At 35.1% G+C, this 27091-nt stretch overlaps 4 pseudogenes; 1 reads left to right on the forward strand and 3 right to left on the reverse strand.

Moving 5' to 3' along the window:
• Positions 1-1657: 1657 nt before the first annotated feature.
• LOC120123701 lies at positions 1658-2556 on the reverse strand (annotated as a pseudogene).
• A 5315-nt stretch (positions 2557-7871) lies between these two features.
• On the reverse strand, positions 7872-13256 carry LOC120123702 (annotated as a pseudogene).
• Positions 13257-19132: 5876 nt separating this feature from the next.
• Positions 19133-21328, forward strand: LOC120123703 (annotated as a pseudogene).
• A 761-nt stretch (positions 21329-22089) lies between these two features.
• LOC120123619 lies at positions 22090-24756 on the reverse strand (annotated as a pseudogene).
• Between the last annotated feature and the right edge of the window lie 2335 nt (positions 24757-27091).

Raw genomic sequence — 27091 nt, forward strand, 5'->3', positions numbered from 1 at the left:
GAGACTCTTTGTCCGAAGACGTTCTCCCGATACTTAACTATGAAGAAATTCTCCGAAATCTTACGTACGAGGAGTGATTTTGTAAAGAAGATCCGAAGAAAGTATAGCACAATTAATTACCGTAATGACCTTTCGACATGGGATATATGCTCTATGCAGACATGGACTAAACAGTGAAATAAAAGTTTCCACGTTTTTGGAAGTACATGTATGGATAAGGTATACATACATTCTATCTTTTAACTTGATTGAGGCACCTAAGCAACTTGCAGTGGGGCTTAGATTCTTCATCTTTAACCTATAGATATGTACCTTTTTTTTTTCACTTCCTTTCTGGTTTGTTTGGTATAAGAGAAAATCTAACTTTGAAATCTTGTCTTCATGAAAAAGAAACTCACATTGCTGTTAAATTGTATCTCTTAAAAATTAAAATAACTTGTTATGCCTTCTAGTAGGGTTAATGACTTAATGTCACGACATGGATCGGGTTGGGTCGGGTTTCCGGTCAACTTGATCCGACTCGGCCCGAAAATTATATACCCTCCACTCGACCGAACCCGACCCAAAAATCATACACTCTCCACCTGATCCAAACCCGACCCGTTCTTTTGAGATAAAATCCGAACCCGATCCGATCCAAAATAATATATTTATAAAAATATTACTTTTATTCAATAAAAATAGGGATTTAATTAAAAAATAATATATAAAGGGGTCTTATTGCAATTATCCGTAAATATACAAGTTAAAATTTCATTTTTGGGGTCAGGGAGGATCGAATATTTTTCACCTGAAATTCGAACCCGACTCGACCCAAACATAATCTCTAACGGTTTGAGTCGGGTCAGAACCCGTCAGGTTCGAGTCGTGTCGTTTCATGTTCAAAACAATAAAAACTTATTAACTAATTAATCTAAAATATTGAAAGGAAAAAAGTTTAATTTAATTTATGGCTTAATACAAAAGTAAGTGTTCAAATAATATCTTTTGCTAACATTAGGTGCTTAAAGAATTTTTTACTTAAAAGTATGTGTTTAACGTTCTCAACATTATAAATTTGAGTGTCTACGTCGTAAAAAACCATTAATTAACACATGTCACATTGATGTTAATTTAAGGATGGATCGAGGAAGTTTTAAAATTACCTATATTTTAGATTTTTTATCTATTTTCTATTGTAAATATATTTTTACTCCCGAAAATTTCTAAATTTATGCCGTTTTTAAAATTTTTAAAATTCACTTTCTAATATAAAATTCTACGACCGTGAATACATTTACCGGAGATACATAGATATCCGCAGAAAAGTACAAAGACATATATGTATATGATAAAGGTGTGGCGGGCGACGGAAAATTTTGTCCAAGCTAAAGAGATTGGAGCTTCATCAACCGAGGATTGTTTTGAGCCCCAAAATTAAAAAAAAAACTCTATAAAATCAAATCGAATCGAGACTCATCAGATTCGGATATTTTGACCACCGCTGGTATTTGTAGACTAATGGCGATTTTACTTGAACTGATCTCAATTTCACACGTATTTAAGGGAATTTTATTTATGTGTAAACTCCCTTACCCATTGAATATGGTAATAGGGTTTTGTTGTTGTTATTTATGTGTAAACTAGGCCATTAGTCCTAGAAAAAATAAGAAGAGAACTACATAAACGATCGCATACGAGGCCTGGTTAAAGACTGAGCACCATCGACGAATACAGTAGTCCCGGTCATATATCATGAACCATCGCCGATTAAGTACACGACGGTCGAAGCCAGGTCGTGTTTAACATCCAGCCATCTCTTCAATGGCACTGCGTCGTTCACCAATTCCTCTGCCCTTTCCTTCCCCACCCACATCGGATATTCATCTTCCTCGTGCAACCCACGAGCGATTGCATTGACCCTGATCTTGTGTTCCCCGATCTCCAAAGCTGTTAACTGTCAAACAAGCAGCAAAAATTGTGCACCAGGCACGAAGGTGCCAACATCCCAGTTGGTTGTGTTTGAATCGTTTCGGATTACTAACTCGGATATTGATCTTTGTTGATGAGAGCAAATGAGTTACGTAAACCGTTGACGAAGAGAATAATGGTTGCGTAACACTAGTGCATGCTTATGTCAGATATAAGATTATGATTGTTGTTCATAAACCAACAGAGTATATAAAGATGTTGTATGAGAGAGAATATTTTTAAAGGTTTAGATGTACGGAGATCAATCTGACAGAATAGACATGTAGATGATACAATAATATTCGTTCAAGTCATTTTCGAATTCGGGTTTAAATGAATACGAGCAAACTGGATTGAGTCATTGTTATCGAATTTACTTACTCTTGTTAACTGCTGCACCGCTGCCAAACACGATCCATAAGCAGCAGCTCCTCGATGAAGTCCTCTTTCAGCACCGAGTATTGTGGTCACGAACACGATCGAACCACCCGATTTACGGTCCCGCATTCGCTTGGCAACGGCATTTAGTAGAAAAATTGCAGCCGTGAAATTTGTTCTTATGATCTTTTCCAACTCTTCTCCACGTAATTCCAGATGATCTTGCATCTTTCCTGTATCAGAAACCAAGATGTTCGGTTAAGGACAGAGTCAAGATTTCAACTTGAGGGGGCGAAGTATAGTTTTATAAAAATTAGGGGGCAATTTCATAATTATCCCATAAATACTTAAATTTTATATATATAAATCAAATGTATTTTTTTTGAAATTTTATATCGGCATGAATGTTGAATCGAATACATATATATATTTAAGGGTACACTACAGAATTGATTATTTTCGTTTAAGTTTTCTACATTCTTCGTCATTGAATTCAAAAAAATATAATATTTTGTCACTTTTGTTTTTTATTTAATTAAGATGCGGATCATCTCCAAAGTTGTCTTGACCAGTGAGGGATGATTGAGCAGAAAGACATGCACAATAGCTCCCTGAAATCAGGGTTTAAAGATTAGGAACACAAGACGTGCACTAAAAGTAAGTTTGATGAGTTGAGTGCAATGGACTCTAATGAACAATGCATTATTTAGTGGGATCAGAGGATTCGATTATCGTATTCAACTGCGCTGATCCGATCTCGTGACGATTTTCATGTGACTCGTGCATGGATTGTGGATTGTTTCGAGAAAGTCGGAATACCAATCGTGAAATCCTTGAAAGGTTCAAGATATTGAAGAACATATCGAAAGAGAATCTCAAACACTTAACATTCCCAAAAAAATTCGAAAGACCTAAGAAGAACGTCTCTGAAAGAAGGATATTGAAGATTTAGATCTAAAAAAATCATGAATTGTTGACCTGACTTATGATAGGTTTATGTGACCTACTAAAATTAAATTCACTGTCACCTGGTAATATTCACCTAGCCTGCAAGTTTGAGGGTAGTCATGATAGTTATACGTCTGACACTTGCTCCAAAAGTCACTATAAAACCTCTTGACCAAAGATCGAAAGAAGAGATACGACCTAGATGAAACCAGCTCATCTTCACTTATTTCTCTATTACCTCATCATGAAGGTAGAGAATATTGATACCGACCAATGACTGTTTTTTAATTAGATAAACCGTCTATAACTACAGTAAATCATTTGATAATATCAACCATATTGATTCTAAATTAAGACCTTCCAAATTAGATGAAAACATGGAAGAACCTCACACTTTACCACTGTCTTGATTGTAACTTTATAGTCTGGTCCAAACAGAAATTAGGTCACAACTCTAACATGTTTTAGTCGATGGAAGATCGCCACTTGGATGCTTTCCTGTGCTGCAGGCTGCGATACATTAACGCATCCCACAAATACCTTCGGAAGTTGAAGCTAGATGAAGAAGAAGATGTTATTAGCATCCTACAAAAGCCACCCAAACACCTATAATTGCGATATCATAGTCCGTTGTGTTGAATGCTTAGCTTCAATCAATTTCCCCACACTGAAGGGATAACTTCACTCTTTGCACTTCAATCAGCAGGTGGTGAATTACATACACGTATATGATGACAACTAACACTGCTGTTTTCTTTTGCCGATTGTGGTTGCTATATATAAATAAATGAGTCGATGGTGATGAACAGAGATGGACGTGATATTTTATATTAAAATGACATCGTTTTGGTGTGACTATTCTGATGATGAAAACGATATCGTTTGATACATTGAAATTTAGGGGTGTACCGATTTTGTCATTAAACTTTTAGATAATTTATTTTATTTGGCACTGCACTTTCTAGCCATCGCCGATAGCCAATCACCATCCTGTATCAATAGTTTTTTGAGGCAAAATCGATATCAAAATGTATTTCACTTGTCACTCGTCTCATATGATTAAATTTTGACGGAGTACACTCAAAATCGACGAAAATCGAAATTGAATGAAAAAATCTCACTTTTAGATGTTTGAAGACTTTCTTAGATTTACTAGATTTGGAGTATTTGTTTGAAAATCTGAACGGTGAAGAGTATTATTTTAAAAAGACGAATAATATAGTTCAAAACTAACCTCATCGGACGATCATTGAAAGAGATTAGATTATTAATACATCAAACTTTTAAATGAATTTCCGTTGATTTTTCAGTGGGTTTCGTAGAAAATCAATAGTAAGAGAAGAAAGATTAATAAAATACGAATACTTTGATGCTAATCTTATCTTAAAATATAATCAATGATGGACGGTGTTTTACTGTCGACGGCGACCTAAAAATGCAGTTCAGCTTGTTGCAACAGCCACTGCACATTGCCTTAGTCTTCTACCTTTTCCTTCAACTTTGGTATGTATGTCCTTGTTAGAACTTCTATGAGGATCATAATACTAAATTACGATTGCAGCTGCAATGTTGCGGTTACGGATTTTACAAACGTTATGGCGTGATTTTTTTTAAATAACTATGTTTTTATGTTACGGATGCTATTTGCGATGCCACGGTAAGTCGATAACCTTAAAAAACATTACGATAGAATCGTTGCACTACGATGCGACAATTAATAGGATGCTTACGACCCAACTGTTGCTTCTCCCCTTGTTTATCTGAAACAATCTGGGGATCCTTGCCATCACCTGCCTTGTTCTCTCCCTTGGTAAAAGGGCCGTAGGGTGGGGTAAATTAGATCAGAGAAGGTGAGCGGAAAAGTCCTAGACTTTCGTGAGTTTTCACTGTTTTTGGCATGAAATGTGAAAGACAAACTATTTATTATAAGACCCAAATCCGACAGCACACCCAAAGATGTCAAAAATATTATCTTGGTTTTGCGAGAATGTTTAAGGAACGACAGTCTAATTTAAAATTAAAAAACGATAGATAATATGTGCAACCAAAAATATTATAAAATGTATAACGTTTTTTATTGACAACCGAAAATGTTAAAGAGTTAACATTTTAGATTATACTTCCAACCGAAAATATTATGTTTTCTTATAACATTTTCGATTATGCCTATTTTATATTGTTTCTTAGTCTTACATGGGTTTTTACTCTTTTTTTCTTACTCTATTGGACGGTATTTGAGTAACATTTCTGATATGATAGCAACTTTAACTGCCAATTTCAGCTCCCATTCTTTACCCAGATTGGTGGATATTTCCATACCTTTCTCTTTACATGCTCCTTTCTATTGCAGCATGCAGATATATTGGTTCCATGAACGTCTCTTGTAAGGGACTCAATTGCCCACGTGGATCAATCAGTTTTGGACAACTGATTTCTTGCTTCTAACCCACTCTAGGGTAATCTGTCTAAGGCCCTCGTATACGCAGAAAGTCCTCACTGAAAGACTCATTTACACAGATCAGGTGTAAGACGTGACTGTCCGAATTCGTCAGGATAAAACCCTAGAAAACCAGAAGAAAAACAAAAAAAGACTAATCAATTTATTTATACACAATTAATCATGTTTAAAGCCCGGAGAGTCTTTTCTTTAGTTTCAACTTTCAGTTACAAAAACTTGCCATATAAATATATATATATATGTATAGGTTAGTATTCCATCGAATCGAGTCAAAAATTTTTAAATTAGTTTGGTTTAAGTTCATAATTGACATTACTATCACTTCATACCATACTGGTTCTCATATGTTCCCTAATACGGTTAATACCCCCACCAAAGTATAGAGCAATTCAAATTTCTCAACACTTTTGGACAATAGTCACACCCCTCAACAAAAATAGTGTCAATCTCGTTAAATGATCGACATTTAATGAGATTGACACTCGTTTTCTCGATCATACGATCTCGAACGAAATATTTAATCTGTCCCTTCATAGCAAGACAAAAACCTTTATAATCAATTAATTGCCTATGCTTCTCAAAAATAATCTATAGGGGTTAAAAGATTTACAGGGAATGTACATAGTAAGTGTGGTTTGTTGTCAATCGTCAAGGCGTTGGATCTCACCCATCATTATACGGTTGCATGTGACTTTGAAACCTAATAGAGCAGGATCAATCTGTCTTCCTTTCTTCCCTTTCTTCTTGCCGTGTCCGGCCTGTAGAACGCCGTCTGATGGTTCCAAGCAAGTGTTGTTAGCCGCCTCAGTCCCGCGAAGCACCGGCTTCTTTAGAATCTCCATGAATGAAGCTTCGGACACTGCAGCATCATTGCATGATGATGTCCTCCTAAAATGGACAGCTTTCTGCCCCGATGCCCGAGTTTCTACGCACCTCATTGCTCCTAGATTTGCCGCCGTCTCCTGTCTTCCTTCGGTCAATAAAACACAAGATATCACCGTTAAATAATTAAGATTTTTAAAATAAATACTACCACTTATAATCACTGTTAATAAAAATAATAATTTTTTAAAATTATATTCGATTATGAGTAACTTCGATAAATTTTTTAAATGATCATTAAAGAGTTTTTGGATGTTAAATAATACTAATGTTATTGATCTCTATTTAGTGGCGGAGGTAGGTTTTGGTCAGAATGGACATTCAAATTCAAATTTTTATGTTAATTGTTTATTTTAGTGATAGTGTCCACCTTAAAATTTTACTTGTGCACTTCCTATACGTAAAATATATGCCATTAATATATATATACACACACACATGTGTGTGTCTAGCCTAAAATATTTTTGAATCCGTCAATGTCTCTATCAATCAGAGATTGCTATCACAATTATTTCAATGTTATTGTCTAATCAGATATATGTATCGATTTAAAGTAATTGATATCAATTATAAATAGAAAAAATTAGGTTAAGAGGTCGTTTTCTCTACAAAACTTGATTTAAATTAGACAATTTAATAAATTAGATACCAATAATTAATTAAAAAAATGTGATCAATATTTATGCACATCTTTACCAGAATCATTGTCAACTACATACAATTTTAATAAAATCATTAACAATTATACACACCCCCAACTTGTAGGGTAGATCGTGCCCTAATTTAACACATAGAAGAGAGAAATCTTACTCACTTTTTTTTTATTGAACGAAGATTACAAAATAATATCAGCTCTAAGTATTTTTACTTATTTGACAATGAACTTTTAATCATCCTTACAATCGTTAGTGCTCGAACTCATTACTTTTAAGAACAACAACGATTCCTTTAATTATTCAATTAGTTTGGTTTATGCATATCTTACTCGCTTTTGGGGCAATCACCCATCAACACATTCCTAAATCCCATTTTAAATAAAGTATTATTACGCACGAACTAATCAACCTCTGTGGTAAAAGAATTGTTGTTATTCCTTGAGGTATCGAGTTCGAACACTAAGAATGTCATGGCCGTGAGCATTCAATGTCAGATCGTCGAGAGCCGTCTTTGAACCAATACTACCTTGTATTTACTCAGATTAATATAAAAATAAAGCGTTATTACATGAACCTAAGGAAAACATGAAGTACATATATCAAGCGAAAGCGGCTAACTTAGGTATAGGAAGGTCATGCAAGCACATATTATCAAGGGAAGTATAATTGTAGTCAGGATAAAGCTGTGTAAAATCGACACCGGAATGTTGTCCGGGAAAGGCAAGGCTACAAGTACACAAAATTAACTCATTATTTACATATATCCATATATGTAATAAGATGAGGCTGTTGGCTTACTCTCGGAGAGCTTTACAAGTTCCTTCTCAGGAACATGTACTCTTTTCAAGGTCCGGCCAGTCTTTTTTTTCCCATGCCGATATCAGTTCCAACTGAGAAGCGATGTTACCCGGCAGCCTGTAGATGATTATGCGGTTCACCGCCCTCGGGTCCGTCGATGCTTTTATGGTATAGGCTGCAACATCTTCCTCGTAGTTGAATACAACTGTATGCAAAGATAGACGCATGAATTTATGTTAAAGTGCGTGAAGTTAAGAAATTATAGGGTAAAATATACAAATGGTCCCCGACTATAGTGCAATACTTTGTTGAGTAATCTAACTATTAAAAATTACAAAATGGTCCCTCAATTATTGGGTGTTGTTTTGTAGAATCTCTTAACTATTAAAAGTTACAAAATGGTCACCCGACTATTCATATATTCTAAGCTCGTCCTTTTTCGTTAAAAAAATTGATGACAGACTGAGTTGGGCAATAACATGTTGACGGAGACATGATACTCGTTTGAGATTTCGAGATCATATTTTATCATTTCACAGTCAGCAGGTTAACGTCCATCTCTGATTGTATACATGCATGCGTGTTAAAGTAACGACTAGCAACACACATGAAGATGAATTATTGGTGCTTTACCCTTGGCTTCACCAGTTCCATAAACCACAACTTGAGAAGGATTATGGTGAGGATGAAGAAGATAATCAACAAAATAGGCTGCAAATGAATTTCCGGCGACGAAAGTGAACGAGAGACCGGCTTCCTCCGCCCTTCTGATCTTCCTTTTGTTGGAAAGTAGAGCTTCAAATGGTGGAAGTGCACTTGTTGACCTGTTCGCTTCATTTCCATATTCTGATGGCACGAACCTCTGCAATTTACCACACTTTTTAATTCATGGTTCACTTCCCATCTTATATTAACAAAAAGCATAATATAAAAAACAAACCCTTAATATTTCACTAACTAAACATTTTTATCTCTATTATTTTTATCAAGTATCTTAGTTCCAACATTTTATTTTAGAACAAAAATACTCTAAACATTTGATCCATAACGTTTCATTTTAGAGCAAAAAAGTCATTAACATTTGATTATGGTCTCTATTCTTTTTAGAACATTTTATTTTAAGGTAAAAAGGTCATAAACGTTTGACGAAATAGTCACTTCAGTCTCTATTTTTAGAGCATTTTGAACCCTAAAATTTTATTTTAGAGGGGAAATACCTATATTTCGAACTGTTGATGGTTTGTTGAATAACTACTTTCTTCTATTGAGGGGGTCTTTTTTCTCTAATATAAAACGTTCAGAGGTTAAAATGCTCGAAGAAAAAGATTAAAATAATTATTTAATCAAATGATAAGAATTTTTTAGCATTATAATTTAGCAGAAGTGCTCAGCCTTCTTACCTTAATTGTGCCAGCCTCTTTGATGGCACTTATTATTTTGAGTTGGTCAAGGTGTTGTGGGACTGCTAGCGTGGAAATGACAACCTCAACTTGTTTAAGCGTTGAAACTAGTTTCTCATGCTCATCAAGTTCTCCCTGTACGTGATTATAACATAAACCAGATAAAAAGGATCAACATATTAGGAAATTTTATGGTCCTTTTTTGTGTGCAAAATCAAGAATAGAGGGGGGAAATTCATTAATCAACTTCAGTGGTTGAAGAGAATATTATTTTTCTTTAAAATTCAGGATTCGACTAGCTATGTGTAGGGATGGGTATGGAACCCAAACTCGATGGGTTCCAATCCGCCCTATTCGGTGGAGTTTTTAAATAAAATTCAAAGTCGGGTTGAATTGGGCTATGTCGGGTTTTTTAGGGATATGTTCGGCTTAGATTTTTGTTTAGAGTGAAAAATACTCAACTTGATCTGATCCAAGAAATAATACAATTAGACCTTTTATATTCATGGATAATTATAATAATGTCTCCCTATATATTATTATTTCTAATTAAATCCCTATTTTTACCATTCGGGTCGAGTAGAATTTCAAGTGCATGCTGTATATTTTTTGGGTTGTGTTGGATTGGACGAAAACCCGACCCAGTCGAGACCATTCTATCCCTAGCTGTGTCTACATGGTAGTGGCGGAACATAAGCAAGGCTAGTGGGGCCATGGCCCCCAAAATTTAAAAATTATAATTTAAACCTTTTAAATTTTCAAAAAATTAATTTGGTGTCTCAAAATTTTTAAAAATTCAGATTAAACTTTAAAATTTTAATATTCTTAATTAAATCCCCTCCCATATTTAAAAAAAAAATTATTAAGTTCTCAAATTTTCAAAAATTTTAGTTCGACGCTAATCCTTTTGGAAAAAAATAAATTAAATCCTTCAAAATTTTTGAAAATTTTAATTTAAACTTCCAAATATTTTAAAGTTTTACGTTGATACCCAAACTTTATCATCAAGTTCCGCCACGACTACATGGTGTGCATTATTGATGGCTAAGAAAGATTAAATAAAAGAATAGGGGGAAAGAGATACATAGAAGATGGTGACTCCCATGGATTGAAATTGCTGGAGAAGAAGAGACTTGGAAGAGTGTGGGTGGAGAGGACTTATTATCAAAGATTGAAGGATTGAAGGGTAAAGTAGTCTTTTGACATGAAATGAATTTTAAATTCATTTTATGTTATTATAACATGTGGGAAACAGAAAGAAAATGGAAAGAAAAAGCCTATAGAGTTCTCTCCTCATCTTCTTTTCTCCCTTTTCCACCGTGAACTTTATTCTAAGGTGAGAAAATTTTTAAGTTGGTTATTTCTTGTAATTGCGAATTGGATTTTAGTTTTGGGTGGTATAGAAGCTTAAGGGAGCTTAAAGATGAATAGAAGCTAAGGGATTGAGGAATAAATGGTGAATTAGTAAAATGCGTTTTTAAAGGAATTGGTGAAATTTGATTAGTAATTGGATTTTAAAGGTATATTTGACTTGTCAAAAGTTTGAATAAGGTATTTGAAGTATTAAAAATGATTGGAAACATGTTTGAAGAATGGGTATGATTTTTAGCTTTAAGTATTCTATGGAGAATTTTAGATGTTAAAGGGAAGTTAATTGATTTAAGTTGGTTGGGATAAATGTTAATGAGTTTAAAGGCATGAATGGAGTTAATAGTAAGAGATTTAAGTGAATTTTGGGTAAAATTCGAATTGAAATAAGTGAATTCTGGGTAAGGGTATCGGTAATGAAGAACAGTACTGATACTATAAGGTTAAATTGAAGGAAATTGTATGAATCGGATGAATAATATAAATATTGATTGAAGTAGTATCAATACTGATGTGAAGGTATTGATACCAATAGTAAGGTACTGATACTGTAATTGAAGATGAAATTCCAGAATGTTATAATGGTATCGATACTGAAGTAGGTATCGGTACCATAGAAGAGAAGTACCGGTAGTGTGTGTAGAGTACCGATATTATTCAGTCTGAAATTTTAAATTAGGTGTTTCATTTTGTTTATGTAAATATTGATTGGTTAGTAGTTAATTGAGTTTCGGTACTCATTTTTTTATAGATCGAAAGCAAGTTCTGAAAGACTCGAAGTAGTAAAAAGATTGAGCGAAAGAGAAAAGAATTTTTTGCTTAAGACTTAAGTGAGGCAAAAGTGAGTGCAACTTATTTATTTTATATAAGATATGAGGACAGCTTGCGATAAGCCAACCTCGAAGGTTTTTGATCGAAAACAATTTTATTTATTTTATGCAATACCTTTATGATGTTTTATATAAATTATATTTCCGAAGTATTGTTTTGATTTTATTAGTATGTGAATATGTTATATGTGAATATGTTCTACGTGAAAATGTTCTATGTGAATATGTTTTTTGTGAATGTGTTTTATGTGAATAAATGATACTTTGAATAATGTAATGTGAAATAATTATATGGTTAAAGCCCAATGTATATGTTAGGAGAATTAGAGGTATAGTTGGCATGCCAAGAGTCGAGGGTTCTATGCGGTCCTTCGGGACAAATCTATGTGGCACTTTGGTGCATATTCTACGTGCACTTCGATGCAAATTCTACGCGGCAGTTTTGACTGCAATTACAGTGCATAACCTCAAATTACTCATATACCTTGAGTTCTCAGTGATATGTGTTTGGCTAATAAAACAAATTGATATGAATTGAACAATGTATAACAGTATATGTCATTTTCATGAAGTGTATATTGGTTTCCTTATTCAATGTTTTCTCTGAAATGTTTAAGCAAGTGTTTTTAATGTTTTATTTTACTTATTTATGTCTCACTAAGTCAACGACTTAGCGTGTGAGTGTTTTCACACATAGGTTCAAAGAGATCAGAAGAATAAAGCTAGGAAAGGACAACATACACTTTGAAGACGATCAGATCTGATCGATTTGAACTATAGGTGCTTCTTGTTATTTTGAAATTTTGTTGGCATATACATAAATGTTTAAATTGCAACTGCTCTGATCCATTTTGTAACTATATTATTTAAAGTTTATGTAAATATATTAAGTGTTTATTTTCATTGGAAAATATGAATTTTCAATATTAACTTTTTTATGAGGGTTTCACCACTAAAATAAAAGTCAAAGTCAAAGTTTAAATTTTAAACGGATTTTCAAAGAGTCAAAGCTTCGAAAAGTCAATGTGACACCTCAGATTCGTATCCGGGTCGGATATGGATTGGGAGTGTTACAGAGAAATTCATGAAAAGATTCATAATGTATATTTTTACATGTCTATATGACGAACAATACATGCATAAGGTCGAGCTTTTGCTCTTAATAGATTCATATCCTAGGGTTTAGATGATCCTAGTGAGAAGGACATGATCAATCTACCAACGAGAACGATGAGTTTCAATACTTTTAATGAGTTCATTGCTCAATATTTGGATAATCTGAGACAAGCATGATAAGTTTACCGAATCTTAAAATCGAGAAGTTGAACTTATAAAACACTCTTAATGATTCCATAGATCATAATTCGAAAGGTCTATACTGAGATAGACTTGATGAAATCACCTTCCACGAAAGACTTTGGGTTATCTTTCTAGAGCATTTTCGTAGATCTCTCATGTCAACTCACACGTGTTGACTCGTAGATTTGATACATTACAATCGAACAAATTCATAGAAAACATGGTTATTAAATGTTGGTTGAACCTGAAAATACAGTGCAATAGAGGAGATGATCATAGATAAATCCATGGAGATAAAGCTTTGCCCTTTTGGCTTTAGCTTCCACTGTTTCTTGTGGAGCTTAGATAATCCAATGGCATTGTTTTAGCAGGTTAAAACGAGAGATAAAACAGGTCTTCACTTGTCATTTCCATGCAGACAATGCTAATTTCGTCCATCTCTTCTTATTTCTTCCCATTGATATATCCATTAATGAATTAAGACTTAGTCTTAAAACATTAAACTAAACCTCGTTTGGCTCATCTAGGGTTAAAATAATGCTTCTTTTTAGGCATATACTTGCATATATTCAGGGAACAACCGAGAGGGTGTTGAGATGTGGTCGCACCCCTTAAAAATTATAATATAACTTCTTAAGTTTGCATCTCCTGACGCAAATTTTTGTATCCATGTTTGTGTAAGGGTAGATGCATGGACAAATGCATAATTTTATGTTGAGCGACGAATTTATAAAAATTTAAAGGCGAAAATAGTTTATCAATAAAAAATATAAAGAAAATACTTAAACTATATGAGAATTTGAAATCTTCAAGGGCAATAGCTCTTGTCAGTCTCCCTCGACTCATCCTTGGGTAGGAGTGAGCAAAACTTGTCTCGAGTTGAAAAAAATGAATTTTTCGTCTCGATGCTAAAAAACTTGGTTAGACTTGTAATTTCATAAATTCGACTCGACTCAACTTGATAAAATTCAAATTTGAGTCGAGTTATAAAATAGAACTCGAATAACTCAAAAATTTTAGTAATTAGTGGATTATTTTCAAGTTCGAGTCGAGTATTTCAACTATGCATGATATATGTATATCACATATAAAAAATATAATATATATATATGTATATTGTATATGATTATAGAAAACCGTTTAAATTAGAATCAAATAATATCATAGAAACTCGAACAATTCAACTCAAATCGAATTGCATTTTATAAAATCGACTAAACTCAAAAATTTTACCATTGAAATAATGTACTGGAAAGATATTCCCCATCTAGGCATTGTTATAATACGAGTGAGACAATGATTAAACGGTGGTTTTAAGGAGAAAGGTAAAGAAATGGAAGAGAAAAAAGTGCATAAAGGAATCCCCAAAGGGGACAAAGGCAAGATTTAGTGTTAATTTAAAACAAAAATTGACATGCAAAATGGATTTGTTTATATGAAAATGTTATGAGAGGAGAGAGAAGCCGCCTAAGGCGGAAAGGGCTTGGGACAAACGCTTCGTTCCTTTGGCAAATCCAAGGGATAGGCGGCGCCTACGACGCCCCACCCGACGGCCCTGCCTATGTTCCCTTCCTTGTCTTTTCCTCCCGATTTTTAAGATTTTTTTTGGATTTAAGGGTCACTTTTGTCTCTATAGTAGATCTAATTTATCATTTTCGTATCTATCGTATTTTCTTATAAATTTAGCCTTAAAAATTATTTAATTACATCATTCTATACTCTCTCTCCTAACTTAAAACCCTAAATTATAAACCAAATTAGTATTTGGGGTTAAAGGTTTATGGTTTAAAGGTAATGAATTTATGGTTTAGGATTTAGGATTTATAATTTAGGGTTTTAAGTTGGGGGTAGGATATAGAATAATGCAATTGAGTAACTTTGAGAGTTAAATTGTTGCGAAAATACGATAGGGGTGAATCGGGTCTACTACAGTGGCAAAAGTTACCCTTTTGTCTTTTTTTCTGACTAATTCGAATCAACTCATGTCACATATCCGATTTTGGCGAGTGAGTCTCTTAAGAATTTTTTTGCATACACAAGAACTTGAACTCGAGACTTGCAATATTATCACCTACAATACTATCACCAATTACTTCGATACACGTCTTTTTCATCTGCGAGTGTGTATGTGTTGTTAATAACTAAGACAATTCTGAATAAATATTATCTTATAATTATTCTAAAATATTAAAAAAAACAGAACGTACATTATATGATTTAAGATTTAATTATGTCAAATCTTCAAGAATAGAATATTGGGTTTATGAAAATGTATATAAATTCATTAATTTTGGCAAAAACGAACATATTTGTGAAAGCGTACATAAATTCATTATTGTTGGTAGAAACTAAGGTAGAATTTTATGTTAGGGACAAACTTCTTCTAAAATTTTAGTAGTGGCTAACTTATAAAATTTTAGGAGGAGAAAATAGATTATCAATAGAAAATACAAAGAAAATATCTAAAAATATGATAACTTTAAATTTTCATGGAGGCAACTACCCCGACCTCTCTCATCTCAGTCCATCTCTAATTGTTGGAGATCGCCTCTTTTAAGAAGATAGGTTTTCTCTCTCCGACTAAGAAAAAAATACAAGTTAACCTACTTGGGGACCACTACTTCTCTATAAATGGAATATTAGATCAGTCTTTTAAGAATTAATAATTCTACCACTGATCAAATTATAAATACAATTTATGATATCTACACTTCGTTTCCATGACACTTTAATACCTATGATAAGCGATTGCAACGGATCGTGTTGGGTCGAGTTTTTTGCCAACCTGACCAGATTCAAGAAATAAACATCCTTCACCCGAGCCTAACTTAGAAAGTATATCCCCTCCACCTAATTGACATGACTCGAGAAGCATATTTCCTCCCCCTGAACTCGACTTGATCTAATAAAAATATTTTTTATTAGATAAAATATGAACCTAATTGAAAAAAAAAACTCCAAAAGGAGGGAGATTAGCAATTATCCTTAAATTTATAGAAGAAAAATCACGGATCAAATTGGGACATATATTGTTTACCGTAAACTCAAACCCGATACGATCTGAACTCGATTTTTTTAATTAAAAAATTAACCCTATCGAGTCATGTCAGAATTCATCGAGTTCAAGTTAAATTGTCATTTCTATCTATGGCACGTGTAAGATTATTGATCGCATAATTTTATGTCATACTTCGTAATAACATTATAAATTACACATATACACCCATAATTACGAGAAAAAATATTTTTAGAAAAACCAATTACAGAAAAACAAACCTACCCTCAGAAAACGATATAATTTATGTCACTATTACAATGGATGAAAAACAGCTAAGCCACCCTCGATAGTGTTAAAGTAACAATTTTTGCTCATTATAATGCTAATAACGAAGAGCATCCTCGTTTGTGTAAAAGTTAAAAAAGAATTTACACATCCCTTTGTCATTTATGCAAATTTTGCAGTCCTTTTCACAAGACTATGCATTGTTTCAAGTCCTTTTCAAGCAAATAAAAATTTGTCATCGTTCCAGGCAGTTTCAGATTCACACACTCAGTCCAGCTCTACTAATTCTAATTGTAGCCACATTGTCATTTTGGTCCCTCTACTATGTTCAAATTTGATGTCCAGTCCTTGTACTTTAATTTCACCTAATTCAGTCATCTACCTTAATTATTATCCAAGACTATTATCTATTGCATTCAAAGTGTTGATGTAGATTGTTCTTAAATACTAGAATGGGCCGAGGGGATGCTGGGGTACAATCGAACTCCTGAAAATTTTAAATTTACGTATACTTTATATATATATTTTGTATTTTTTTTATTGATTATGTAATTTTGTATCCTTTTAAAATTTGTAATTTTGCGTCCTCTAAATTTCTAAAAACTTCCTGGATCCACAACTACTTACATAAAATCTTGGATTTGTCCTGGATTAAAAACAACCTTCCAAAACACACAAAATCATCTAAGAAAGATGAGTTGGAAGGGTTCTAACTATTTGAGATTACTTGATGACATTATAAGAATAGATGGACCAAACTACGCCAAATTAAAGTATATTAGCTAAATTCTAAATTTAAGAATAATGGAAGGACCAAAACCATAATTTGACCCTAAATCATATACACTAAGAAAGGGTTCAATTGTTCTTGGGATAAAGCAACTTTTAGCCCCTTAACTTGGCAGCATTTCCCAACTTGTTCCCTAAATTTTTTCATCCACATCAGTCCTTGAACTTTGCATTTTTTTTTTTCATTTTCAGTTCATTAGGTCAACCAAAACTCTACGTTTCGGGACTAAGTTGGACCCAAAAAGGTTTACGGATCAAGTTCAAGGGGTTAAAAGTTGCTTCACCCCATTATTCGTCGATAACAATTCACTGAGTGAAGTTAGGGTTGAGTAAAACTCGATTCGACTCGAAAAATTAATTTTTTCGTCTCGACTTGAATTGAATTCAAGTTGTAAATTTTATAAACTCAACTCGACTCGAAAATTTTCAAGCTTAAATTGATTTGTAAAATACAACTCAAATAATTCAAAATTTTTAGTAATTAGTCAATTGATTTTCAAGTTTGAATCGAGTCATTCGACTCTATATGATATATGTAGATCACATATGAAAAATTAGGAAGAAATATAATCTATTGTATATGGTTATAAAAAATCATTTAAATTAAAATCAAATAATATCATAATATTATAAATATTTATAAATAAATTTAAATAGAAACTCAAAAATTCGACTCGACTCGACTCAACTCAAAAATAAACTTCAAGTCAACTTCGAGTTATAAATAGGGATGAGCACAACATCCAAACCCAACGATTCCGACCCGACCCTATGGGGTTGGATTTTTATAAATAAAAAAATCAGGTTTGGGTCGGGTTCGGATTTAAGGTGAAGAATATCCGACCCGACCCGAAAAATGTAATTTTACTTTATATATTTAGAAATATTTATAATAAGACCCCTCTATATATTATTTTTCAATTAAATCCTTATTTTTTGTTGAATAAAAGTATTTTTAGAAATATATTATTTCGGGTTGGGTTCGGGTTTTATCTTAAAATAATAGGTCGGGTAGAGGGTGTATAATTTTTTTGGGTCGGGTTCGGATTGGGTTGACCAGAAATCTAACTCCAACCCGACCTATGCCCATCCCTAATTATAAAATAGTACTCGTCAACTCGAAAAACTCAAAAAAAAAATACTCGACTTCATCGAACGCTGACCCAATTGAAGTAACCCTGATGCAGGGGGATCCGAGACAGATGATGTTGAGCTGTCAGATTGCACGTTGATGGCGCTGAGATACCATGAGTTGGCAGATCAGCGCAAAGGCGGGAATTGATTGTGACATGTTCCTCATTGGGGTCGTTTTGAGTATGTTTCAGTCTTTTGGCCATAACTTTGGCTACAGGTGTCAGAATCGCGCATAAGACCCCAATCCGGAAAGCTCTTTTCGACGCGCACGCTCTCCACATGAGCTACGCTCCATGTGGCCTTTTTTTCAACCTCAAATTCTGCCGTTTTCCCCTCCGAATCACTAGATTTAGTTATTTTTACTATTTATGGTAATATTTCGATTGTTAATTAGGAAGTCAATTTAAATCCGATTTAGGCCGGATTTTTGGGAGATTGCTTATTTTATTTCGAATTTCAATTTAGAGTGATTTTCGGGATTTTGCTATTTTTGGCAAAATTCGAATAAAGACGATTTTTTTGCTATAACAGTCCGGCTTGTGGACTGCTTTTTGCATTGTTTGATTTTATAATATTTTATTAAACCCTAGAGACTTTTTTTCTCTGGTTTTTGGGCGAATTTTCTCTTGTGAATCGTCTGTCGGAACTAGCCTACAGGATAATCACTATTCTGTCTGGCGTCAAACCCCAAATGACAAATTGGTCCCCTAGAAAAGCCAGCCAAACTTGATTTGATCAAAAACCTCCAATCACATGAATTCGGCTTAAAATTTGTCTCGAGTCCATCCCACTTTGTAGGACCATATGGACAATGAGACAAATCCCTGTTTGAAATAAGAAGAGAGAAAAGCCGTCTCTCATTCCATTTAACAGCACCCTTTAACTGCTAAATCCACAGCAATTTCGGGATACTTGATCAACAAGTACCACAAAGCATGCTCAATTCTCTTTGTGGTAGCATGGGCTCCATCAAGAGTGAAAACTCAAGTGAGTCGATAGCCGAGTCAAAGAAAAATGGTCCGTCTTCTGAAATGGAGCAGACCAGCTTAACCCCACCAAGCCTCAACTTCCCCGCTGTGAAATTCGAGTTGGACGGCGATGTCGAGGTTCAGTCACCGGATAGTTCCCTGTGGGAAACTTTCTTCTCCGATCATTTCGATTCCGATTTCATGGTGTCGTCTCCGGTGAGGAACTTGCCGTCTCCACAAGTGTCGAACTACAACTTCAATGGTGTTATGGGAATGCAAGGGCAGAGCATGTTAGGGTGTTCACCGCCTCGGTTTTCCGTCTCAGTTGGGGTCATATAGCAGCAGCAGCAGCAAGGGGAAAGGGCAGAGCCCACTGCATAGAGTGTTCAACTCGTCTAACGATCAGTTCATGCAGGTTGAGAGCCTTTCACTGCCTGCCATTGAAGAATTCTTGGATGATTATCGAAAGGATGGTTTTGATGATCAGTACCCAATAAGCAGGATTTCGGGTATCGGGACTTCAAATAACATGTTCGAAATGCCGACTACGGTTCCATCAATGTTGGACTGCATCCCCATGGAGAATTCTTCGACGTTTTGTGGGTCGGTGAGCGAAACGACGTCGTCTCGGTTGGACCAGGAGCAACACTATCAGGTCTCAAGGCAGGATTTCGGGTATCGGGACTTCAAATAACATGTTCGAAATGCCGACTACGGTTCCATCAATGTTGGACTGCATCCCCATGGAGAATTCTTCGACGTTTTGTGGGTCGGTGAGCGAAACGACGTCGTCTCGGTTGGACCAGGAGCAACACTATCAGGTCTCAAGGGCACCATTATCCCAACAACTGCAGCAAGAGAAGCAACAAGAGAAGCAAATATCAGTATCAACCGAACAACAGCAGCACCAGAGCCTTGGCCATACCTTGATGGTTCCCATCCCTGTTGGCCCTGAGCAGGTACTTTGATCCCTAGCTATTCTTTTCCTCTCGTTTAATCATCGATTATTCGACATAATTCGACTTTTATAATTCGATCATCGATTCGAATTTTGCATTATAGGAGCAAGATAGTGGACTTCAATTGGTTCACCTGCTGCTTGCATGTGCTGAAGCAGTAGCCAAAGAGGATTACTTGTTAGCAAGAAAATATATACATCACCTCAACCGAGTGGTAACTCCTCTCGGGGACTCCATGCAAAGAGTTGCCTCTTGCTTCACCGAAGCCCTAAGTGCTCGGCTTGCCGCCACCATAACCACCAATCCGAGCACCTCCGGTGCTCTGAAACCGTACCCTCCTTTCCCATCAAACTCCTTGGAAGTCCTCAAGATTTACCAAATTGTTTACCAAGCATGTCCATACGTAAAGTTTGCACATTTCACTGCTAATCAAGCCATCTTCGAGGCCTTCGAAGCCGAAGAACGTGTTCATGTGATCGACTTAGATATCCTCCAAGGCTATCAGTGGCCGGCTTTCATGCAAGCTTTGGCTGCTCGACCGAGCGGAGCTCCATTTCTAAGGATAACCGGAGTTGGACCCTGTATGGATGCCATTAAAGAGACGGGACGATGCTTGACCGAACTAGCTCACTCGCTCCACATCCCGTTTGAGTTCCACCCGATCGGGGAAAAACTCGAAGACATAAAGCCCCATATGTTCAACAGGAGAGTCGGTGAGGCTCTCGCCGTGAATGCCGTTAACACGCTCCACCGAGTCCCCGGGAGCTCCCTTGGGAACCTATTGGCAATGATCCGTAACCAAGCGCCTAACATAGTAACTCTCGTCGAACAAGAAGCAAGCCATAACGGACCTTACTTCTTAGGCCGTTTCCTGGAGGCCCTGCACTATTATTCAGCCATATTCGACTCATTGGACGCCACTTTCCCACCGGATTCCGCCCAGAGAGCCAAAGTAGAGCAGTACATATTTGCGCCGGAGATAAGGAACATTGTGGCGTGTGAAGGCGGCGAGAGGATAGAAAGGCACGAGAGGCTTGACAAATGGAGGAAATTAATGGAAGGAAAAGGGTTCCAAGGGGTTCCCTTAAGTGCAAATGCAGTGACTCAGTCCAAGATCTTGCTGAGTTTATATTCTTGTGATGGTTATCGACTCACTGAAGATAAAGGCTGCTTACTTTTGAGGTGGCAAGATAGAGCAATTCTTGCAGCTTCTGCGTGGCGATGTTGAATCCGGTACTGTAATAGTACCCGTTATTGTATGACCATGATATTCGTTCACAATTAATGCAATAGTGCTCGATATATCCGTAATCGTGATAAACTCAATCGAAAACACAACCGCAACTGAAAACTTAAATCATCTTCATCCCTTTTCTGTTTCACATCACATCACATGTATGTTTCTTTTTTTCCAGGTATTTTAACTTGTTATCAGTAATTACAATATCTTCTTCCAAATGGTTAATTCGTCTTGAATAAAGTTAGGCTCCATTTTTCCTTATTTCTCTATTTATTTATCTGTACGTACGTATACTTGTGTTATGATTTGTTTCTTTTGAAAATCTCACATTTGGTATTCATAAATTCGCACATGTAATATTTGTTCAAAGATAAGTCTTAATCATCTCATATTGAACGCTCATATTCCTGATCGGTATATGTAATATATGTTCAAATATAACTCTTAACCATCTAATATTGAACGCTCACATCCCTAATGCTCGAATTCAACCTTAAGAAATAACAATTTTCTTATTACTGAGGTCGCTTGATTCACGCTATAAGTCAAGATTAAAGCATGGGATTAGTCAAGATTGAAGCATGTAGAATAGATCTCTAATTTGAGACTAAAATCTTAATTTGACTTAATATACTAAAAAGTGTTTCAATAATTTAAATGCTTCATTCTCTTTCTATATCAATAATTATATAAAAATGACAAGTTTGAGAGTTTTCCAAATAATAATACATTTATAATGTGCACGTGATGTTATAGTACGTGGCCGTGGCACCCAACCAGAGTTTCTAAACAACAATGTTTCGTTTTGAACTTGAATGAAGTTCTATAGCAGAGAATCCGGTGCAGTCGGCACAGATGACGGTTGGTTGTAAAAGCCTTCAGAGCCTTGGAAACTCTGGTAAGAATTGTTAGTTAATGATGTCGGAAATGGGGAGACGCCAGTCATCGCACCCCCAACAGTTGAATAACCGGGCTGCTGTGATGGGGCCATCCCATAGTTATATGCTGCACCGTTTACTGATCCAGCACGTGGCATGTACTGGGACACAGCATATGGTGCAATCGCCGGTGGCACTGGCAAAGCAGGAGGAGACGATGATGGAGGAGGTGGTGGCAGCACTTTGTTTGGAGCTAACAGCTGGGTGGTGACCGCAGCATTCTGAGATGGCGTGGCCTCTTCTCAGAAGGGCAATCACCAGAAGATTCTTTCATGGGATTTCTAATGACACCCTCAGAAGTGAGGGAAGAGAGGACATAAGAAAGCATCTCGGCCGAGGATGTTGAAGCAGTTAGCTTTGCTGCCACTGCAGCTGCTGCAGATTTCCCAGGATCTTCCTTGATGTGGCCGGAATTATCGGGAAAAGATACTTGCCAGGCACACATAACAGGAGCTGATTGTTCCGTAGACGCCGGAATAAAACTTTGAGGTGCAATGGACGTGTGAGATTCCTTTGAACTTTGCTCGTATACTAACTCGGGATTGTCACAATTTAATAACTGTCTGCATATATTACCCGCCTGTTCCGATCGGGACTGTGCAGCCCGTTAAACGTAACGAATTGAAGTTGCAATAATGTTAACTGATATAGAGATATAGAAGAGAATAGTTCATAATTTCGACAATTATACTTAAAAAGATCTGATTATCAACCCTGAAGCTGAGAACGAACTTGCTCCTTGAATTCCTGACAATAAAAGTAAGTCAGTATTATGTTAACATTACCACAACGTTGCTCTAAAGGGACTAGTCTAAGTAACCTGCTCCCGAAGAGCCTCTCTCAAATGTTAGACAAGGCTAACTCTTGACGATGCAACAGCCGTTAGCTGCTCGATACAGTCTCTTAATACAGCATACCGACTTTGCACCTCCTCCACAAGTGCCGATCCACGGAACTGCCCTGTTCAAAGAAACTGGACATTTTAGGTGGGGAAGCATCCTAATTTGTATTGCATAACAGTCTTGAGATGTTCCAAATGTTGATCAAACAACATTTTTTTTAAGGAGCAGCTAAAGGTATAATCCCTGTATGCTAACAACAGTGAGCAATGCTGGTCATACCTGAATCGGCATTGGTACTAATTTCCTTATCTACTTTCTCTATACAACTAATCGCATTCCCACATTTTCTGAATATAAAATCTTCATCCGTCTGACTACTGTAAAGAGCATTATAGCCTGAAACTATTTTGTCCACTGCATTTACAACAGGCTGTTTCTGCTAGCTGTTTCTGCTAGCAAGTATAAGTATATATAGAAGAAACGACATTAGGCCATGGCACAAACATATAAATGCATAAAAAATGCAATCGGAATGGAACTTATCTCACCAGCTTGAGGCTTATGTGCCAGTCATTTCGATTATTACTTTCTGATTGTCTGCCAAAAAGCTCTTCCTTAAGAATTTGTCCTCGAGAACCAAATACTTTTCTCTCTTCCCATATACTGATCTGCATTTCAAACAGCAAAAAGAAGAGTAATATGTCATGCTAAAATTCAGAGCAACCATTCTGAGACACTATGACACTACATATTTAAAGCAAACCTATGTTTTTTGAAAGAAAAGAATATAACAACCGACCACAGTGCAGCAATAAAATGAAAATAGAATAACAGGCATTGTCCAATTACTGTGACATGCCATTAACAGCAATTCAATTATCACGAATTACGCATGTCAACCACCGAAATAAACACCAAGCCAGTTCACTAGATCTAGAAAAAGTCAAGTAATAAAAATAGAACTAGAGTGGCTGTGATACACATTCAACCCATCACATAGATTGGAATGAGAGCACACAAAAGCAAGACCTGTATGAAAGTTAAGGTGACTATACCAGACGCAGTGCAGCATTCCTTTCAAACTCATCCCCGCTTTTAATCACATCACGAAGAGCATCAGGAAGAACCTTCCAAAACTCACCAACAAATTCCGAACCCTTGCGCCTGCTATTCTGCAAAATGTCATTGGCAAGATAGAGGAAGGCCAATCTCTGCTCGCGTAGAGAGCAATGAAATTGTCTGTCCCAAGTTTCAACAACCTGTTTTGCCTTATTCATATGGAAAATGCACCAATGTGATAAAACTTACTGAGTTAAGGGTGCAAAAAATAAACTTCAGAAGTTCATTTGTTGTAACTTACATGGCAACTAGATGGTGATATCAAACAGGCATCAGCAGTAAGTTATGCTTAAGAAGTAATAAAACAAGTATATGCTCAACTACGACGCATGACAATGTGACGAAAACACCTCCCATAATGAAAGCAAAACCAGCCAAAAAAGAACTGTCATAAATATGCAAAAAAGAATGTAGTACACAATCATTTTTAGGAAGGATACTCTCTATGCTTGCTTGGGAATTATTGAGCTTGGCTAGCTTTTCTACCAAGATTTGGGGATTAAATGAACTGTCCATTGTTGCTATCGATGGCCGACAGACGATAACAAACAGGGCAGACCTTCAAAATGCAACCATTCGAATCGAGCTGCTGCAAGATAAAGGACAAGTGAACAACAGTTATTTGCATTTAACTGGATAAATTATATTAAATTGCAAGCCCCAATACAAATTAATCAAAGGTTTCTAATCCTGAAATTAATCAAAACTTACTCCTTTTCTTCCTTGGAATTAATCAAAATTATCTTCGTACTACTTATCAGAACACGTTATTATTATTTCTCAGCTCTTTTATCAGTTCACTAGTCAGGGAATATTATGGAATAATGATAATTAAACGAAACTGTAAAAAAAAATTGAATCCGAGCCTCCTTTACAAAAAAAAAATGGGAATTTAAACTATTATGCTTAAAGAAATGCAGACGAACTTAAAGCAAGAATTAGTCATGAAACAATTAAAAGATAAAATTAACGGCGACAAAACATTGAGAAAACCCCAGCAAAAAAATGGATGAGAATAAAAAGAGAGACCGAACCAGTAAGAGGCGAAGGCGAGAATCAAACAAGTTGGTGGATAGCTGTGGTCATGGAGAGGGGTTGGGATTAGGGTTTAGTTGTGAAATTAGGGTTTATGTGCTTTGCTTTGGTCTTTGAGGAGACGATAGAAGTGATGGTTGCAGTGCAGGGTTGGGATTTGGGATTTAGGATTTACGGTGCGTTTGGTTCACGTAATGAAAGATTATTAGTGAAAATGTAAGATTATCATGGAATAGAATTACTGAGAATGTTGTATTTTGTGTTTGGTTGGTTTAACAGGAATGTAAGATTATCGTGTTTGGTTAAAAGAATAAAAGATTATTAGAATGTATATTTGATCAAAATTGTCCTTATTATATATATATATTTTTTAACAAGTTAAAAAATATTTATATATTTTATTTAAAAAATTTAAATTTATATAATTTATATAATTTTTTTTACAAAATTGAAAATATAAAAAGGTTTAATGAAAGGGTAAAATTTTATTTTAACCCTTGAATTTCATATAAAATTTTAATTATAGAATTTTTTTGTAAATCTAAAATAGTTTAAGGATAAATTTGTAATTTAACATTCGTATAATTTTTATTATTTAATGACAGAAAAATGACATTTAAAAAAAATTAAGGGCATTTTAGTCCAAAACGTCAGGAATCCAACAATACCTAAGGAAATGAAAGTAATGACATTCCCGGTAATATACCTTAAAAAATATACTATTGGTAATCTTACATTACCGGGAATAAGATTCCCGGGCTAACCAAACGAGGGAATGTGGATTTCATTCCCATGGGAATCCAATATTCTCCCATCCAAACACCGCCTAAAAAATACACACTATTGGTAATCTTACATTATCGGGAATAATATCCTGGGCTAACCAAACGGGGGAATGTGAATTTCATTCCCATGGGAATCCAACATTCTCCTATCCAAACACCCCCTTATGGTACTATCTGCTTACTTACTCTCTATTTAAAATATTAGGGTAAATTACATCATCAGCCCATTAATTTTTTCTGTTCTTTTTCTAGACTTTTTTCCGATTTTTCACATACTTATTATTTTTATTAAGAAATATTAGGGATAGTAATTTTTTTCTTTTTCTTTTTCTTTTGTGAATTGGAAAGAACTTAATGCATTAGGCTAAGATTGAAAAGATATTAGACTTTTATCTTCTTCTCTTTATTATTCATTTCTATTTTTTTTTAGTAAAGTACACAAATGGTCCTCTGATTATAGGATATTATTTTATTAAGTCTCTCAACTATTAAAAGTTATAAAATAATTCTTCGATTATAGAATATTACTTTATTAAGTCCCTCAACTATTAAAAGTTACAAAATGGTCACCTGATTATTTATTATGTTCCAAAGTCATCCTTTTCGTTAAAGGATTAGCAGTCATCTAAGTTGGACGATAGCATGATGACTGAGATATGATAGTTGTTTGAAATTCTGAGATCAGATTTTATCATATCACAAACAATAAGTTAACGTTCAACTCAGATTACCATCAATTTTTTAAAGAAAAAGGACGAGTTTGGAACATAATGAATAGTATGGTGACCATTATGTAACTTTTAATAGTCAAGGGACTTAACAAAGTAACACTCTATAATCGAAGGACTATTCTTTTAACTTTTAGTAATCGAGTGGCTTAATAAAGCATTACCCTATAATTGAGGGACCATTTGTGTATTTTACCCTTATTTTTTTATTCTCCTTCCAATTATATTATGTGTTTCAACTTTGGCATAATATTAAAATTAACGTTTAAAGTTTATTAAAATGATCATTTTAGTCTCTATATTT

This window comes from Hibiscus syriacus, unplaced genomic scaffold, assembly GCF_006381635.1.
Source record: "Hibiscus syriacus cultivar Baekdansim isolate YM2019G1 unplaced genomic scaffold, ASM638163v2 tig00110402_pilon, whole genome shotgun sequence".
Classification (NCBI taxonomy): domain Eukaryota; kingdom Viridiplantae; phylum Streptophyta; class Magnoliopsida; order Malvales; family Malvaceae; genus Hibiscus; species Hibiscus syriacus.